Here is a 13,096-nt window from a genome sequence, read left to right on the forward strand (position 1 = left end):
ACAAATGTCTTTTAATGAAGATAGTCGAAAAGTTTTCAAATGAATAATAATAATAATACCTGTATATGTATATAATATATTCATAAATATATATATACATATATAGTATGTAAATATATATGTATATAAATATATAAGTACACACATATATTTGTGTGTGTATGTGCAGGGTATGTAAAAAAATATACATATATGTATAGGATTTTCTAATGAATAATAATAATACAATATGAATATGTATATGTGTATATAAACATATAGGTATATATGTACACATATTTGTGTATGTGTAGAGTATGTACAAATCTATATACACATACACTATATTACCAAAAGTATTCGCTCACCTGCCTTGACTCATACTATGAACTGAAGTGCCATCCCATTCCTAACCCAGAGTTCAATATGATGTCGGTCCACCTTTTGCAGCTATTACAGCTTCAACTCTTCTGGGAAGACTGTCCACAAGGTTGAGGAGAGTGTTTATAGGAATTTTTGACCATTCTTCCAAAAGCGCATTGGTGAGGTCACACACTGATGTTGGTCGAGAAGGCCTGGCTCTCAGTCTCCGCTCTAATTCATCCCAAAGGTGTTCTATCGGGTTCAGGTCAGGACTCTGTGCAGGCCAGTCAAGTTCATCCACACCAGACTCTGTCATCCATGTCTTTATGGACCTTGCTTTGTGCACTGGTGCACAGTCATGTTGGAAGAGGAAGGGGCCCGCTCCAAACTGTTCCCACAAGGTTGGGAGCATGGAATTGTCCAAAATGTTTTGGTATCCTGAAGCATTCAAAGTTCCTTTCACTGGAACTAAGGGGCCAAGCCCAGCTCCTGAAAAACAACCCCACACCATAATTCCTCCTCCACCAAATTTCACAGTCGGCACAATGCAGTCTGAAATGTACCGTTCTCCTGGCAACCTCCAAACCCAGACTCGTCCATCAGATTGCCAGATGGAAAAGCGTGATTCATCACTCCAGAGAACGCGTCTCCACTGCTCTAGAGGCCAGTGGCCAGTAGTGCTTTACACCATTGCATCCGACGCTTTGCATTGCACTTGGTGATGCGTGGCTTGGCTGCAGCTGCTCGGCCATGGAAACCCATTCCATGAAGCTCTCTGCGTACTGTACTTGGGCTAATCTGAAGGTCACATGAAGTTTGTAGCTCTGTAGCAATTGACTGTGCAGAAAGTCGGCGGCTTGCTTGATTTTATACACCTGTGGCCAGGCCAAGGGATTAGGACACCTGATTCTGATCATTTGAATGGGTGAGCAAATACTTTTGGTAATATAGTGTATATATGTACCAAACACACTTGTAATGAAACATGTTTTTCAGTCCATACGTATAACCTTATATTTTTTAATGCATATATTTATATATGTACCGTATGTACACATACTGTACTGGATATATTTGTATACATATATATTAAATATAAAATAAATATATATGTACGTATGTATTTCTATTACAGGCTAATGCACAAGTGCTAGTGGTATCCAAAATATGCTTAGAATATCTGAGGTATAAATGTTTGGACATGTGCAGAGGAGGGACAGTGGATACATCGGCAGAAGAATGTTAGAGATGGAGCTACCAGGTAGGAGACAAAGAGGAAGGCCAAAGAGGAGATATATGGATGCAGTGAGGGAGGACATGCAGATAGTTGGAGTCAGAGTAGAAGATGCAGAGAACAGGGAGAGATGGAAATCAATGATTCGCTGTGGCAACCACTGACAAAGGGACAAAGCTGAAAGAAAAAGAAGAAGAAGAAGACGATATCTCAGAGGCAGAAAGTTGAATGTTTAAATGTCATCCTTAAATGATCCGGGTTGAAACACACTCACAAAGACGTAATGAACGGTCCATTTCTGGGACGGAAAAGTCAAGTTCCTGAAACATTGGTGTTTTTTGTTTTTAAAGGCGCAGCTTCGATTTCCTTAAGATTTAATTGTTTGAATGAAGAACACAAAGTAACATATTTCTCTCATAATTAATTAAATATAATAACGACTTTGTCTTATAGAGAGTATGTTCTAAGTCTTTACTTTTGCGTCACATATATATACATATACATATACATATAAATATACAATATACATATAATATACATATACATATACATATACATATACATATACATATACATATACATATACATATACATATACATATACATATACATATACATATACATATATATTTACATACAAGCATATACAAGTAAATATAAATTTATCTGATTAAAATGTTGTGATAGCACAAAGGGAGACAAAAGCCTCATCGTTGCATATTTTATATTCGACACAGCAACTGAAGTGAACTGTATACTGTTTTTCCCCTGGAAAATAATATCGAAAGCTGTCACTTATTTTATACCAAACCACACAAAAAACAAAACTCCACTAAATTCCCATAAGCATGATTTTTTTTTCCTTCTAAATGCCATCCAATCCTTTTCACCAACATTTAATTGATGACTGAACAAGTGGTGATTTGTGAAAAATGTCATCTCAACTAGTCATAGTTCTGATTATGTTGCTGCGAGCGGGCCGGAGAATAATGAGGCCCACCAGCCCACATGACTACAACAGAGGAAAACTACTAATGCTTTTCGTGTACTTTCAACACAGCGTAATGAGAATTCAGAATCGCTATGCACTGAGTCTGACGGATGAACTTTGTTCACATACTCACTTCATGGTTCCACATTGTTGTGGAACAACAATGTGGAACCGATGCCCCATGGTGGGGTGTCGGATGGCACTTTGGCTTAACAGCAAAAGATTGCAGGTTTGAGTCCCAGAGTTTACTCTTAATGGAATGTTCTCAGCATACCATATTTTCCGGACTAAAAGTCGCTCCAGAGTATAAGTCACACCAGAAAAAAAAAAAAAAAAAAGCATAACAAAGAAGAAGAAGAAGAAGAAGAAGAAGAAGAAGAAGAAGAAGAAACATATATAAGTCGTGCCGGAGTATAAATTGCACCAGTGCCCACTAGTGGCTGTCAGGGTAAAAAAAAAAAAAAAAAAACACGTACATTTTCAGTGGTACAGGAGTAGCAGATACTGGTACACATGCTTAGAGTGCCCTTTTGCAGCTGTCAGTGTGAAAATAACTAACATGTGAAATTATATATTTTTTATTATATAAGTCACACCTGAGTACAAGTCACAAACCCAGGACGAAAAAAGTGTGACTTTTTTGTGGTCTGGAAAACACAATCTGTCTTTTACCTACAGACTACAAACGTGCATCATATCACCATTTAGTCTAGGTTTGCGTCTTAGCCAGGCTATCAGATGACGTTCATTGTATTTTAGTTTTTCAAGGCGAGCTGAATCTGAACAGTCATGTCACGTTTCACCCGAATTTTCTGTCACCGTAGCGAGACAGATGTCATAATTCTGTGCCAGTGGACGCGGCAAAGAAAAGGTAAACCATGGATCGAACCAGCACGCTGACACTACTGAAGAAAAAGAAAGAACAAGATTATGGATTTGAGGTAGTGACAGGAAAGCTGGCTTTTACCTCCCTGAGATTCACACTCAGGGGGGCAAAAACTGGAGAGTGACAGCAACTGCCCCAGGAGCAAGGAGACTGGAAGCCCTCTGACTGAGAAATCGACCGTAATTGATGGACATTGATTTCATAATAACTCTTAAACTGATCGACACATTTAAACCTTAATGTAAATTGTAATTGAACAACAAGACCTTCTGTCTGCGGACGGTCGCCGACACAGAGAGCAGGCTGTAAAACAATGTCAAATATATTGCTGGTATTCAGCTGTGTGACCTACCTCTGTCAGTGCTCAGCACATTCAAATATATACACAACTATGGGTGAAATTCAAAGATAGTACCTGTCAATCACAAGTGGTGACTATTCACACAATTCCTCAGATACGGGCCAACATAGATACCATAACGTTTTGCTATCATCACCTCCACAGACGTCATGTGTATCACCTTGGGTCATGTCCCGAGGCTACAGATCCCATTATAGGTTTACAAGCTGTTCATTAAAGCTGATCATTAGGCAGGTGTATGGCAGGCACAATGAGATAATTGATGACCTAATGCAAGAACCTGTGATGCCACAAAGACTTGGTGCCAGCTCACAGGTGGTGACTGTAATTGTGTCAGTCACTGATTGCGATTAAGAAAAGTCCTATAACGATATTCACATGATTGTTATACAAAAAAAAAAAAAAATCAATTTTGATCAATTTTCAATCAAATCAATTTTGATGAAACTATAGTTGATAAAGCCTTTGTTTTTCAATTTGCCACAAACTCCTCGTCTCATTTTCAGGCTAGCAGCTTCAGGCTACAATACTTGCCTGCACCATAAGACACTCAAGCTCTCTGTCCAAAATGTCAGTAAGTTGAGTTGCATGGCGGGTGATGGAGGAGACAGGTTGTCACTTGGAGGAAAATGTGTGACGTTGATTTGATCCCTTGTTGTCCATCATGAAAGAGTGCAGAGCTGAATGAGTGACAAGCTCATAGGTGTTGGAAAGTGATGCATCTGCTGTTTACACAGGCAACAGACAGGGAAACAAGCTGTTTGTGTCTCTGGGGACACAAAGTTTGTGCGGAGGAAGACCAACATTATCAGCGTTGGACTTATGGACCGAACAGTTTAAGAGTCACATTACAAAATTCAAAGAAAGAAGTACCAAAAAGCAATTATTGAACAGATTTATTAGCGTCTATGACTTCTTAGACTAAAATATACAATAATGATAATTATAAGAACATGTTTTATTTCATATTTGGTGAAATGGGCCACGTGGTGGAAAATGTTGTCAGACCACTTGAATTATAACAAGAATGTCACTGGTTCGATAATTCTGTTAGGAATTTCATAGCATGTTCTCGTTGTTTCTCTCGGTACTCAAGTTTCCCTTCACTGCCCATTGACACTTGGGAACTCAGAAGGGCCCAAACAACTGCCCCCCCCCCCCTTTGCAATTCCTTCCTCCAAACCTAACAACACCTTGCAACTGGGATTACCTCAAACGCACCCTTCCTTACACATACAATCCCTCCCTCGCGACCCAACGACACCGCAATGTCCTAAGCAGTAACCATATTCGTCGGAGGGCCAGAATTCTTCTGGACGGACACATTGGGGGTCAGACGCTCAAATAAAATGACTTAAAAATCACATTTTTGACTAAAATTATTATTTTATGTTTATTATTGAATACAGTCGCGGGCCGGATTTGACAATTGGGCAGGCCAGATTTGGCCCGCTGGCCGCCCATTGATAATCACTGCGGTAGACAATGTATGGGTGAATACATTTTCATGTTTTAAACATGTTGGAATACGTGTTGATGTTTTCAAAATATCTTAGTAATTAAATAGTGTTGCTTTAGACCAGCGTTTCTCAAATATTTTTTCTGGGGACTGATATTTTAAAGTCACAAACCTTTGCGACCCAAGTCAATAGACATTATTCATAAACTCCTGAGAAATATGATGCGAGAAGACCCAAAAAAAATCTCTGCAACCCACCTCAGGGTCATGACTCAGTCTTTGGGAAAGAACGTTTTAACTAGTAATCTTTTTATATCCAAATATTGTATTCAAGTATTCAATTCAAAAAAAAATTCAAGGTTGTGAAAAACCATCTTGTGGTAGTGAACTGCGTAGAAGTTTCTAATGATTAGCCAGGCTTTAAGTGTGTGGATTTACTCGAGAGGGGATGAGGTCAATGGTCACCTTGACCTTATCAAAGTAAGAACAGGTGGAGAGAACAGAAACTGGGGTTAGGGCAGCGGGCATGTTTGCTCAGACAGGAAACAGCGTCTGGATCTCCTTCACTTCCTGTGCATGTGTGACGCAGAATTTATGGCGGGATTCAGGAGGATTACGGCCGAGAAAGTTGACGGCCTGGCATTTACTAGTGTTTGATACTGGTGTTGGTATTTAGGTGTCACTCGTCCACTTCCTATATGAGTGGGAGATAGAGGTGTTTGAGTGGAGGAAGGAGGGTGGATGTGTTGCGTGCATGAGACCTGTGGTGGTGTTGAGCCATAAAGCAGATGGTGCAGTTGGTGCGTGGGTGTTCTTATTTCAATAAGACTGAGATCATCCAGCAACTGTGGAAGTTCAGGAATTCATGTCTTCATTGATGAGTCCGCTGCCCACTGACACTCGAGCAGCTTCAGGCTAAACTGTCGGTATACGGCACCGCTGGCCCACATACAAGGCCACGTATTGATGCAAAGTTTAGCTCCATGATCCTACAGGCTTCACATTCTATAGGAGCATGAAAGTGACACATCCTCATCCTGCCTTGTGGATGACACTGTAAAAGAACGAGGTTAGCTGTTAGATGGAAATACAAGTTGTCGGAGCGCAGCTATTCCTGAAATAGGTACAACTGTCGAGGAGCAATGTTGCCACTGATAGCTAGTGAAAATACTCATAGACCAGGTACAGTAGAACCGTCCGAACGTCATTTGTTTCCTAGTACTATTTTTGTAGAACATTCGGTTCCTGGAACTGCTTTCCATTTACTCTGTGGACTGTCTGGGTCACCAACAAAGACTGTGTTTCCTTTAGGCCTGACACTCCCACCCATGACAAAATTGTAACGTGGAAAGACATTCTTATTGGTTTTAATTTGGAAATATACATCTGCAAAGAGGCCGAATAACTCTAAAGCTAAAATCAACACTTTGTGAATTCATTGTAAACACGTTTTCATTTTCACATGGATGTTAGTAGTAAGATAGGATAAATATATTAAAAAATATATATTTATCTATATATTTATTACTTGTCTACCACATTCACAGATTACTGCGAATTCCCAGTCAACTGTCACTTGATGTATGTCAGTGAGAACCAACAGCAATTTCTCCACATCTGTGTTTATAACAGCAGGTATGTTATTATTGCAGAGAGGGGAGGGGTCAGATGGTTCTGTTCGAGCCTGGGGTTTTGTGTCGGTGCATTTGCCATGTCTTGGGGCAGTTGGATTATCTGTGACTAATGACTGATCTTCTTTCATGTGACGGCAGTAGTTGCTACCTGGCCTCAGTGCTCTTCATTGTCCAGGTTAAAGGAAGCAGGCAGGAATTTTTGAAAAAAATCATTTGAAAAACATCTACCAATTTAATATAATTAAATACATACATTAAATATATATACATATATATGTTTATTCAGTGGCCCTTTGGCACAGAGGCAATGTCTCTGTCATTGGTGTGGGACCCCAGGGTTCACCTCCTGGGCTAGATCGAATCCCAGTTAGGGCGGTTGGTACCTTCCAGTGGACTCATCACCTGCAGGAAGGTTCAGGGGGGGGGGGTTGGTACGGTGTCTACCACATTCACAGATTACTGCAAATTCCCAGTCAACTGGTCATGTAGTCCATTGTTTCCCAAATACTTGGTCGCGACCCTCAGGTGGGTCATAAGAGATTATTTTATTTTTGGGTCATCTCGCATCATGTTTCTCAGAAGTTTACGAATAATGTCTATTGACTTGGGTCGTGAAGGTTTGTGACTTTTAAAATATGGGTCCCCAGGAAAAAAGTTTGTGAAACACTGATGCTATAATGTTAGCTCTGGTGTCAGAATAGCTTCTGTATGTAAATAACGCAGGGAAACCTTTTCCCATCATGTGCATTTATATTCCTGATATCATACAGTCATAGTATTCAATGGGGGGAAAATGCATCATTAATACATGTATGAACCAATTACACCACAAATCAATTATTTAATTTCCCCATGAATTAACCATCCAAGCAATCACCCTCGTATGAGTCACTCAATCACGTTCCTGCAGTTAGAGGCTTCTGCTGTTGATCTAGCAGAAGCCTCTAACTGCTTTCCCCCTGACACTGTTCTGCCCTTTTCCTCATCTCAACAGAGGAGTGAGATGGCAGAAATAGTGGAAACGCGGTGTCTGATGTTCCTGCCTACAGGGTAGCCAGGGGCTAATTCTCATCATTACTTGCATGTTCTGAAAGTATTCTACTGGGCCCTGTTCTTGAGACACTACTGGTAATTTCAGTATGTTTGGTTTATGCCTGTAATTAGCTCCAACAGAAGAGTTGCAGAAGCTCAGGTGTCAGGAACCCGGATCGTTTCAGGGGACCTTCAGGTCCCAGTCAAAGGGACACTCCTCAGTGGTGGACAACACGCTTATTCTTATCTTATCTCTCTCTTGTTCTCTTTTTCTCGCCCTCTGTCTCTCGCTCTTCTCACTGCCCAAAGCGAGCATATGTGCCTTGAAATTATTACGCTTTTGGCTGTAAGCTAGAACCCCCTGGGCTTCGACCTATGGTGTTGTTGTGGGCTCCTGCACATACGTAGCTCTTTATAGAACTCAAGGGGTTGTCAAAGAATTACTGTTGCTGCGGGCTACTGTAATCATTGTTGGATTCTGGAGAGTTGCTTGCCTTCTGTACCACTCCAAACAGAGCTCAGTGGTACACAGTCCATTCTGGAATAAATATGTGTACATCATCTAGAAGTCAAGTCTTAAAAACAGGTTCTCAAAATAAAATTACTTTCATCTACGGCAGTGTAATGTGATCAACATTTTTATTGCGATTAATTTCAAAGCGGCTGTATTAATCGCAGTTAATCACGATTCATTTCTTCACCTTGATTGATCACAGTATTATAATACTATATGTATAAGTATCACAAAACAGTGTTTTGTTTTTCTGTGTCTCACTGGAAGAGAATGATAGCACCAGCAATACTAGTGAGGGTCTGGTAAAACCCATCCGGGGCCGTGTAACAAACCTACTGTTATCCACTTCCTGTTGAGGTGAGGTGACTTCCCTCGGGGCTCAGAACTACCGTTCTGAATTTGAATCGTTCATATTCTGTGAATCTTATTTTTTTACTGGCCCATTAAAATGTAATCAAACCCATCTGTATTATCGGCACATCACATAACCATAACCACAGCGATGATCGTCGCACTTTACCACCATCTAATCTGCATTCATGTGCGGAATCATCTGTGGCCACTGCTGCATTATTATCCAGCTCTATCAGCTCCAGACCCTGTGGTCATTCTCTCGTATCAGCCCTCCATCGTTGTGGTCCGTGGTCATTCTGATTCCTGGATTTTTTTTATGGGTTCTAATCTCCGAGCTGGAAATAAACCCTCTGGCATTTGTCCATCACAGACATCATTTAAAGATGTCACTGGTTCAAATGTTGGGACTGATGGGACTGATGAATTTGACATCCTCCTTATTCTTAACAAACTCTTCTTCCTCTCTCACACTTGACCTCTGTCTTTATAGAAATCAAAACATAGTAAAAAATAATAACACTCACACACACAACACTTTTTTTTTTGCCAAATCCTAATCAACAGCATCGTTTGATTTAATCAAATCATCCTACCTTCCATCCTATTAGAGTTTCCCAAAGTGTGGGTTTGGCACTATTCAAGGGGGCGGCAGGGGGCGGAGCAGCTGGAAGAAAAATTAATTTAAATTTTTGTCGATGTCCACAAATATAAACACCTGTCTTATACAAAACAACCAAGGGGTTGGACTACAATCTAACCCTTTTTAAGGTTGTCCTTTTATCATAACCTTTGGAAGAATTTTACACTTCCCTGATGCGGACCAACCTTGGGAATTAAAGATCAACTGGTATCGAACCGAGACCCATCCTGGTGGTCGACGGGAGTCCTACCACTAACCCCAGCTCCTACACTAATTCAGGAAAGAGAGTCTGTCGTATTCCCCAGACTGTTCTGAGTGTTTGAGGAATACTTAAATAATAACATGAATGTTTTAGCATCAATGAACCGAAGCTGATCAAACAACACCTGGTTGACTATTTTAAATCACACTAAAACCTTATAGTTGTTTTTTATAAAAGCTGAAGAAAGCCTGATCAAAAAGAGCAAAACCGTCAGTTTTTACATCCGTAGCAAACAAATTCCCCGTCGTAGTAATTTTACAGCACCTGTGATCCATCACTGACTTCAGGGGCAATTTTTTTTTTACACATTGGTGAAAAACAAAATTAATGTTACACTAATTACACCAATGTTCAAAACTTGTTTTTGATGTTTTTCTATTTCTTTTGAAAAGCCATATCATCCGTCACACTTCATGCCCAAACCTCTCCAGGCAACATGTCTGATGAGCAATTATCCACTAATTGCAATTGATAAACACATCTGCCAAACTGAATGTATTTTTCAGCCTGGTTTATTAAGAGCATGGAGGATCACATCAGGCAAACGCACGGCAAACGTGCAAAAATCTAACTTTCTGCTGCGGAGGTGGGCAGTTAACACTTCAGATGTTTGCAGTCTCATAACATTTCTGGCACTGAGGGCAGTTGGAAATTCAGCCCGAGCTGAGCTCTGTGCGGTACGGGTGGCTGGAAGCCATTAGCGCATTCCGTGATGTGCAGATATTCTAGCCTCTCTTAAGTGGCTTTGCAGGGCAAGTGACATGCTAACATGCATAATCTGCCAATGCTGAGCTGTACGTACTATGTACTAAGTATCTCATCACACTACATGTCATTACTTAGGCTGTGTGGCTGCTGCGAGGTTTGGTGGCAGCTGAAGTGAGGAGAGAGCTTGTTAAAGACGTAAACAAGGGCGATATGAATTGTTCGAGAGAACAGTGTACAGCATCCGATTTCTCTGGACAGAACTTAACTTCAAACTTTAGTCCTTTAGCTCCATTACCTTTGCACAGTTACATTATCATACGGGCCATGTATTTTGTTTAGTCCGTTATGTTAGCAACCTCTTTACACCATGTGTTAAGTTATTCATCATTTGTTCAACAACTCATGTAGATAATTATTAGGGCGGCCAAGTTAGTTAAACTGAATATTCAGTTGACTGCGGGTTTATCAGGATTAATCAGGAATAATTGTGATTGTAATTAATTATGATTAATCAACATCAATATATGCGATCAAAGAAACCCTGCAACTTTCTGGATATTTTTGGAACCGAAAGACAAATAACACAAGAGAGATGTTTGTGACCAATTGAAAGGTTGGAATTATCAATTAGTAAAAATGACCACGCCATGAATTAAAAAACTTATAGTGATCCTAACAGTGGCTTGTTGAACACTTTTAAACATCAGTGAAGTTGTTGTCCTCAACAATAAAAATCAGTTAACAGTCCCTCACAATTTATTTGACAGTTGTGTCAGTCAGCCTGTCACATGTTGACTCACTAACTGGTCTGACACAAGCCATTGGTCTGACCTGAAATGAAAACCTCCAGAAACACATGCTGGAAGATGAGATGATACTCTAAGATCGAGGTTTGTATCGTCTACCGGAGCAAGGATAAGCAGATTGATGGTGGAATTATCAGATATACAGTTCACGCCATTCTCCTCAAGCTTTAAAATGCTCAGATTAGATTCACAATGATTCACACATGAATTAACAAGATCACCTATATTTATCTATGTGTGTCACCAGATACCGTACCATGTAGCCAGATACTGTTGCTGCTCTGATCTCTGGCCTTCTGTGCATGTTAAAGTAGTGATTAATGGCTTTCATATTATTTCTGGCTGCCAAATTGTTCTCACCAGTTCCTCAGCGGACAGAGGTTGGTGCAGTTTAACCTTTGCTCACTCTCTTCCTCTCTGGACTAATTCTCTCTGTGCCAAGACTGATTACACTAAGAAACAGGCATAAATCATACTTTGTCAATCTTTGGACTCATTCATTATGATCAGGCTCCTCACGTGGCTCGGCAGACACGCTGATCTACAAGGGCACAAAGAACAACCTTCAGCGTCGGTCGTCTCGCCGGCCAAAATACTGGGTGATCCCGACACCATCTGACTCTGTGAACGTGTTAATGCCCGTGTCTGCTGTCTAATGGTGAAGTGCAGTACTCTTTTATTTGGATTAAAGGATAATCAGTGTGACGTACTGCTGTCTTTTACACTTGCATAACTAGGTTTCCCATCTGAAACACACTAGTGTCACAGAACTCCCCCGCAGTATCTGCCTACACGTATTCCTCTTCCTGAGACAGCGAGAGGGAGAAAGAGAGGACCAATGAGGACTGAGGTTCCACATCCAGCCAATTACATTGATGGCTCGCTGCTGCACCAGCACAAGCGTATGTTTACGATCTCATTATAACCACACTTCCTTGTCGTGATGCGGAGCGTTTCATAATTATTTCGAACCAGGCGTAATTCCCAGGCTTTTCTTTTGGCACACATTGAAAAGAGCGTGCCCGCACAGAGGGGCAACTTTAATTGATGTTGTCAACACATGTGACTCAGAATTGCCGGTGGCGGGTCACACTTCAGGTGTTAGGCGACAAAAGCAGGGAGGTGGGCTGAACACAATGCCATTCTGGGGAATTCATTGGGACTTGTCATCTATAACATAAGACGGTGTGAATGTGGGTGGAAATTGACAAGACCCCTACATCATGATTGTTTTTTTCTGAGTTGAAAGAAAAAAACAAATGGTACCAGCTTTTAGCCAATGCTCACAGATGCATCGGTACTGCAGCTGCCACGTTCAGGCCTCATGTTAACACATGAAAATTGTAGTGGTCTAAATTGGAACTGCAGTAGAAATGACACGTATAAATGAGAACATAGATTGTCATGTGTGATCCAAGGCATAAAGCAGCTTTTGACCCCCCTTCAAACATCCATACTTCAAACCTTTATTGAATCTCCTTTTTTGGGCAGTCACTGTACTCCATTATGCTGACAACATGTACCAAGGTCCAACCACCATCACTTGATGTATGTCAGTGAGAACCAACAGCAATTCCTCCACATCTGTGTTTATAACAGCAGGTATGTTATTATAACAGAGAGGGGAGGGGTCAGAGTTTGGTTTCTGTTCAACCCTGGGGTTTTGTGTTGGTGCATTTGCCATGTCTTAGGGCAGTTGGATTATCTGTGACTAATGACTGATCTTCCTTCATGTGACAGCGGTGGTTGCCACCTGGCCGCAGTGCTCTTCATTGTCCAGGTTAAAGGAACCAGGCTGGAATTTTTGAAAAAAATCTACCAATTTAATATAATTAAATACATACATTAAATATATATACATACATATATATAT

Source organism: Cynoglossus semilaevis, chromosome Z (genome assembly GCF_000523025.1).
Source record: "Cynoglossus semilaevis isolate Cse_v1.0 chromosome Z, Cse_v1.0, whole genome shotgun sequence".
NCBI classification, from domain to species: Eukaryota; Metazoa; Chordata; class Actinopteri; order Pleuronectiformes; family Cynoglossidae; genus Cynoglossus; species Cynoglossus semilaevis.